The sequence below is a fragment of the Mus caroli genome, unplaced genomic scaffold, assembly GCF_978045245.1.
Source record: "Mus caroli unplaced genomic scaffold, Mus_caroli_1 scaffold_10, whole genome shotgun sequence".
NCBI classification, from domain to species: domain Eukaryota; kingdom Metazoa; phylum Chordata; class Mammalia; order Rodentia; family Muridae; genus Mus; species Mus caroli.
In genome coordinates this window covers 65,225,305-65,233,142 of record NW_028227265.1, presented here as the reverse complement: position 1 = coordinate 65,233,142, position 7,838 = coordinate 65,225,305, and positions in this window count along the sequence as shown.

Here is a 7,838-nt window from a genome sequence, read left to right as displayed (position 1 = left end):
ACAATTTTAGAGTCTTAGTCTATAATCATCATGGCAGGAAGCAGACAGTCATGGTGTTGGAGCTGTAGCTGGGAGCTATTACATCCTGATCCATTGGCATCAGGCAAAGAAAAAGAGGGGGGAGAAAGAGAGAGGGAGAGAGAGGGGAGAGGGAGAAAGAGAAAGAGAGATGGAGGAGAAGGGAGGGGAGGAAGAGGAAGAGGAGGAGGAAGAGGAGGAAGAAATGGGGGAGGAAGAAATGGAGAAGGAGTAAGAGGGGAGAGAAAGAAAGACTGGGCCTAGCATGGGCTTTTTGAAACCTCAAAGCCTATCTCCAATGACACACCTACTCTAATCTATTCTCCCCACACAGTTCCATCAGCTGGAACCTAAGCATTTAAATATGTGAGCCTCCATAGGGAGGCCATTTTATTTCAAACCATCACAAAGTACTGTTAGGAAAAAACTCTAGCAATGTTAACTTACTGTATTAAATGAAAGAATACAAAAGATACTCAATAAAGTCATCATTATAAGTACCTTTAATTTTTATGGAAAAACTTCATTAAACAGAGAATTTAACAGTGCCACATTCTCTCCTCCTTCACTGGATGACTGTGTAATGAAATTCTATTTATCAATCTGTTGCGTTTTCAAATGAGCTGAGACAACCATAACTTGTAGGTCAAGTGCTACCCATCTGTGGAGAAATAAAATGTATGAAAAATAATCCTCCTACTCCGCCATCTTTTGTGTGGAATGACTGAAGAAGGCATCCTTTCTTGGAAGTTGTTCACAATGCATAACTATGATGCCAGGACTGCCAAAACCTACCAACAACAGGGAAAGCGCAAGCCCTGTAAAACACTGTGACATGATGACTTTAGCAGACCCACATGGAGAAGTCTCAAGGTATTTCTTTCCTTTTCATTCCAGAGATGTTTCTAGCCTTCCCCTGAACCATGAAGAATGTACCATGCCTTCACCACTTTTCTTCATTGGCCCTCTGGAACCCATTCTTGCAGCTGCAGGGAATAACAAGAACCAAAATGGTCCTGAGGTTCCTTGCTGTCACTTCATATAGTAATCAAAGATTACAGACAAATGAAACTAGAGCCTAAAAATGTAACCTCCTCACAGTGATGTTCAGATCACCCGCTGGGAAGCAGAGTGGGTCTGAGCTCAAAGCTAAACTTTACACCATGCGCAAACATTCTCTTCATGGAATTGTCACAGGCAGGAAGGAAGGGGACTTGAAAAGTAGACTGAAAAGAATGTTTCCTCCCAGTGATTTTCAGGGTTCATTTTCTTATTTTGAAAAGTTAAAAACCATACAAAAGTAAAGAACAAGACAATGAATAATGCTGTGCCTCCTGACTCATGCATCAGCTGTTAGCTGTCACTGCTCTAGTTCCATCTCTCTACGTAGAACAGATGTGCTCTTGTAGAGAAATTTCAATCCAGCAACATGGCTACTCTTGAAAGGGATCACATCCAAATACCTTCTAGGTCTGTGTGCTCAGGCTGGAATGACACACCTTTAATCCCTCTGGCTAGTCATCAAACATGCGCTTAGTACATCCCTTGAATCCCAAACAATGAAGGTGAAGTTTGTTTGTAGAAGGAAGCAGCCATGTTTGAAAGTGGCATCTAACTGAAGGACAGACAAAGTCACGAATCAGAGACAAATGAGTCAGAGACAGGATATGTTACTCTCTCAAGAACAGACTGGACAAACAGTCTACTTTCAGAGCAGCACAGAGTGAGTCAGTCTGGAGAGCCGTTCAGTGAGTGCTCTTCAGTTGACTGAACAGGCAATGCAGTGGAATTTCAGTTGAGTGAGGTTCAGTTGAATGCAGTTGAGTTCAGCGGAGTTCAGTTAAATGCAGCTGAGTTCAATGGAGTTCCTGGAGTTCTGTTCCGGTCCACTCAGTTCCTTTCCGTTTGTGCAGTCAGTGCGGTTCAGTTCATGGAACCCAAAAGCAGTTTTTCAAAGCAGAGAAATTCAGTGAGAAACCAAGAGGAGCCAGTTTGAATCAGTCAGCTCAGAGTGGAGCTTTGAGCCAGAACAGCTGAGTTGTGCCAACCAGCTGTTCAGAAAGGACTAGAAAAGGTGAGCTTATTCAGCAGTGAGCCTCCTGGATGACAATTACATTTGGTGAATAAAAGTTACTTTTCCATGCTCTGAATAGCTTTGTCTTCCCAAATTGTATGTGATATAATCCTAGAGTTAAAGGTAAGGTATTGGGTCTTTAATCTTGTCACTACGTTGTTCACAAACCTTCCATAGCTTCCTAGTACCTCACAGTGTCCACAGGGCTTACATACTACACTGACTAAAACAATGGACCATGAAGTTACTATAGCTATTAACCCTATTCACAGGATACATTTCAAGACCCACGTTGACACTTGAAAGAGCAAACAGTATAGAATGAACTACACATAGGAAGAACTTTTAGCTCTCACTTCAGGGAGCACTCTGAGGCTTCTCTGGCACGCCTGAATTCTGAACACTATTACTTTCAGTGCATAGAGTCACTACTGAGAATAGCGAGGATTACTTGAATGAAAGTGATATGATGTGACAAGGCATCAACAGCCGATCGAGTGAACTGGAATGACTAATGGAAAGATAGTGAATAGAACATGAATATGTTAGACAGTGGAGTGGGTCACATGCCAGGCAGCACTGAGTACAATGACGCAGGATCTCCTTGCCCCACTGAAAAGGGTACACAACTTACAGCTTACATATTATTTCTAGAACTTTGGACCACATACTTAAGGAGGAAGTACTAAGCTTATTAGTCCATGGCCCTGGATGTGCTTCTTAGCATTCTATCACTTCACCTTCTCTACATGTAAATGAAAGCAGCAGTAATACCTATTTTACAAAATGAGCAAATGTGTATACTGCACATGGATTGATGCCTGTATGTACTACCCTGTCTACCTGCTCACTCTGTGGGAAAACACCATATTTCCTTCCACATCATTATTTTTCCATTAATTAATATATTCACATTACATACCAATTGCAGCCCCCCTCCTCCCAGTCATCTCTCACACAGGCCCTCCCTCCAAACCCCTGTAGGTACCAACCCACTCTGGCACATCATGTCCCTGCATGACTAGGCGCATCCTCTCTCACTGAGGCCAGCCAAGACAGCCCAGTTAGGGAACAGGATCCACAGGCAGGCAGCAGAGTCAGGAACACCCCTCACTCTAGTTGCTGAAGGACCCATATGAAGACTAAGTGGCACATCTCCTACATATGTGCAGGGGGCCTAGGTTCAGCCCATGTATGCTCGTTGGTTGCTGGTTCAGCCCACAGAGTTATTCTTAGAGAACTATTTGATGAAACTTCTTTGTATGATTCTAAAGGATTTCCACCTTTGCTGTGAACCCATCAGTCTGTTGTATTCCCTCTCTGATTGAAGTTTCTTAAGCCAAACTTGAACCCCTGTCTTGCTGACTTGGAGTATACTTTCCCCACAGTGCTGTACTTTATGCCTTTCTACCTCCTCAACCAATCAGATTCTCCCACCTCAGCTGCCTAGGTCCTCCCACCTCAGCTTCACAGGTCCTCCCACATCGGCTGCACAGGTCCTCCCAACTCAGCTGCCCAAGTCCTCCCATCTCAGATGCACAGATCCTCCCACCTTAGCTTCACAGATCCTCCAACCTCAGCTTCTCAAGTCCTCCCTCCTCAACTGCACAGGTCCTTCCACCTCAGCTGCATACATCCTTCCACCTCAGCTGCATACATCCTTCCACTTCACCTGCACAGGTCCTCCCACCTCAGATCCACGGGTCTTCCCACCTCAGCTGCACTGGTCCTCCCACCTATTTTAGTCCAGCCGAACAGCTCTACCGAACACCATCTACGTCCTCCCAGGAGAATTTGTTCTGGCCATGACTCCATTCTTTGAGAATTGTATTTTCAATTCTATGAAAACACCTAACATTTCTGCCTTATGAAATTCTTTTTATTTTAATTTCTAATTTTATAACATCACTTATTTGGGGGCTGGGAATATAACCCAGTGTGTACAGAGCTTACCTACCATGCATGAAACCATGCAGACAGCATTGCATAAAACACAATGTGGTGGAACACACCTGTAATCCCAGCACTCAAAAGGTGAAAACAGCAAGATAGGAAGGTCAAAGTCATCCTCAGCTGCATGGTCGATTTGAGAACAGCCTTGGCTGGAAGAAGAAGAAAGGGAAAGAGGGTCGTTGGGGAGAGGGAGAGGGAGAGACAGACAGACAGACAGACAGACAGACAGACAGACAGACAGACAGTGAGACAGAGAGATAATGAAGGGAGGGAAGAAGGGAGGGAGAGAGAGGGGAGGGAGGAGGGGGAGGGAGGGAGAGAGGAAGGGAGGAAGGAAGGAAGGAAGGAAGGAAGGAAGGAAGGAAGGAAGGAAGGAAGGAAGGAAGGAAGGAAGGAAAAGTTGAGGATGTGAAGAAAGGAAAGATTACTTATATTGCATATAGTTACAAAGAAGGGAAAAATACTTTCAAACTCAAAACCTTCTGGCTACTGACTGTCACCCCTTCCCTACAAGTACCATCTAATTGTGAAAACACGAAACAGATAGAATTGTGTTCTTGGGACACATCCCATATCTATAGGAGAGAATAAAATCTGATGCATTTTACATAGGCTTTCACAATAGTAAACAGAGGTCAGTAGAGGTTGATACACAGTAAATAGATACAGGAAGGAGCATGGAGTTTTGCAAAAGTCTATGCTTCCAGCAAGTTTGATTCAGAACAGGAAAAGGTGAAAGAGCTTCACAAACAGAAGACAATGTAAAGACCTATCTGCTGCATTTTAAAATGTTCCACCTTAACAAAGTTTAAATTAAAAGAAACATGATAACTCTCCTCTTTAAATAAAGCCAGAGATGCTATGTGCAAGCTATACACTCCAATTGTAAGCACAGGGGTACAATGTAGCAGTCACTCAGCACCAGCCCAGTGTCTCTGGGACTCCAGAAAGAAATAGATATATTCTGATCCTAACCATCTGGAACTAGAGGAAGCTTCTATATTTGATTTGTGATGGAAGAATTGTGGTCAAGGAAGGAAGATGCACACAGCAACTTGACATGTAATTCTTGAAGAAAAATGTGAGCTGAGAGCCTCTCCCCTTTGCCCCAGATCTGTTTGTTTGTAAAACTATCTAGGAACACAGAATTAGCCCCCAAATATCTTCTGAAAGTTTGAATCTCATGTTCAGAAGCAGGTGGTGTCTTCCCAGTAGAATAGCAAAGTGATCTATGCAGGAACAGAGCCGTTTCATGAGCTCTGTACAGCAAGCATTGGGAGGACAACTCCAATGGGAAAAAACAAGTTGTATTTTTTTCCATTCTGGTCTATTTTCCTCAATCTGGAATATATCTGACTGCTTCTATGTTCTCTACCTTAAAATTTAAGCCTGTATGAGCTGGAAGTGTTTCTCAGTGGGTAGACTGCTCACATAAAATGCACAAAGCCCAGGTGCAAGCCCTGGCACTGCATAAACCAGAGGTGATGGGAGATGCCCATCAGTAATACCAGAACGTGGAAGGTAGAGGCAGAGTGGTCACACAGACATGGTTATCCTCCATTACATCAATAACTTGAGACTAAGATGGGCTATGGAGAGACTCTGTCTCAAAAACAAACAAATAGATCATAAGTCTGCAGTGGTTTATGGCTATGAAACCACAAACAGCTAGTAGTATCTGCCTTAATATGCCTTTTGACACACTGAGTGATCATAGCCTCACCAATTCCTTGTGGCAAGACTAGCTTTATTCATGTCTTACTGAGAAAGATGCTGAGCACCAAATGTTGAGACAAGGGCTTAGGATGTAACTCAGCCACGGCATGCATAACTAACACACACAAGACTCTGGGCTCAGGCCCCATCCCTGCAAATAGAGAGGGAAATGTTTTACAACAATATTCTGACCTCAACATCCACCCTGGATCCTACCTACCCCTGCTCAGCGTCTGTTCTTTGCTATCTGTGGACACAATGTTATTCCCTTTCTCCTGAGTCATTGGTCCTCTATTGATCCCTAAAGTAATTTTTCATATTAATACCTGACAAACCACACCTCTCCTCAAAGTGTTCAGTGGCTCCCTGGCTCTTTCTAAATAGATCCTTCAGTAGACTGCAAGGATCCTGCATAGTCTGTCATCCACTGCCCCCATGACACCCTTGGCCTTTATTCATTCTATCCCAGCAGTAATCATCTCTTTTCCAGATGGTTGCACTCACCACAGTTTCTGCTCCCAGGAATGCTCTTTATAGCATCTCCTGTCTATGACACACTTCACTACCCACCCAGCTCTTCCCTTCTGAGAGTGTCCCTGTCACTCTCAGAGAGTGCCTCCATCCCCACTCCATGCTAACCCTCTTCTCTCCTGCTCCCTACTTCTCTGTAGTCCTTGCCTTCTAATTTACTATGGAATCAACTCTTACCTTGTCAGGATGCTTCAACTGAGATACACCCCCATGCTGTCAAGATCCGTTCCCTACTTGATTGACCTTGAACCTGCAGCCCCTAGACTAGGACCTGCTACAAATGTGTGTTGAATGGATGGTTCATACAAACCATGAATGTCTTCAAAATCAAGTCAAACATCCCTATAAAACTCAGTTAAAACCTTCCATCTTTTTGCAGACTTTCTCATGCTTTAATTGATTTGCTTTTGTTAAGAATGGGATTATTTATTTAATGCATCTGTGTGTCCTTTGCGAGATGATAAATAGTTCAACACTGGGGACTGCCCTCACCCTACTGATTCTCCTGCAACTGCCACAGTACACGTTACAAAGCAGAGGCTTACTGACATTGTTGAGTGAGAAACTGGGCCATAAAGCAGTGGAATCTCACGCAAGCTCTATATCCCTGGCTTGAACGAGTGTCCTGAGGAGAGAGTAGTCAGTCCATCTACATGTGAGGGACTGGCAAACTGGATAAGAACACCACCCAAGGTCACAGGCGGCTGGGTTTGACCAAGCACAGTGAGACAGCACCTGCTTAAGCAGAAGTTTGTTTGGGTTTGGATGTAGCTCTCTATTGTTTTTAATCCTTCCAGTCTCTCTTTACAGGCTTGCTCGCATCTGGGAGGTAGCACAATTTCTACAGGGAGTGAGTGTAGGGGGGCAGTTTAACAGAATTGTTTCAGCTTATTCCAATTTATAGAACTGAATTGTTTGGGAGCCAAAACACTGAAGAACTATGATAGATTTTCTCTCTTGAGAGTAATCCAGTCGTGTACATTTTTTTTTTAAGAAAAGATAAGTTTATATAGTTTTTGTTTCTAGCATCCAACTGTCTCTTAGAAGTAAAGGCTTGCTTTGTTCCTGGGAGAAATTGTTTTTCCACTGATGTTATGCTACCACCTAGTGGTCTTAAATTGTATGACTCAGCTGGGCAACTGAACGCCACTAATGCAAAATCCCTAAGAAACCTAAAAAAATGGTCTACTTCTTTTCCCTTAACGGAGAGAAAAATCTAGCAGAATATCACCATTTAAAAAAAATATGTTTTATACAGCAAACTGTCAACTTTTGAATATATTTGGTAATAAGTCAATTTAATTGGACTTAGAAAGGAAATCCTCTAGTTAAGGGATGGTGTCCCCTGCTTCTCTTCTACCCAGTCTTTATAGAAATCACACAGAGACTCCAGGGCAAGTGAACCTCAAACACTGTCTCATCCCCATTATATAAACACCTGGGAGACAAGTATAGAGATAAAAGTTAATACATTCTCTTCCCAGGTAGGAGTGTGGGATCACAAATATTTCTGCTTATTTTCTTTCATATACTGGTATGATATTCA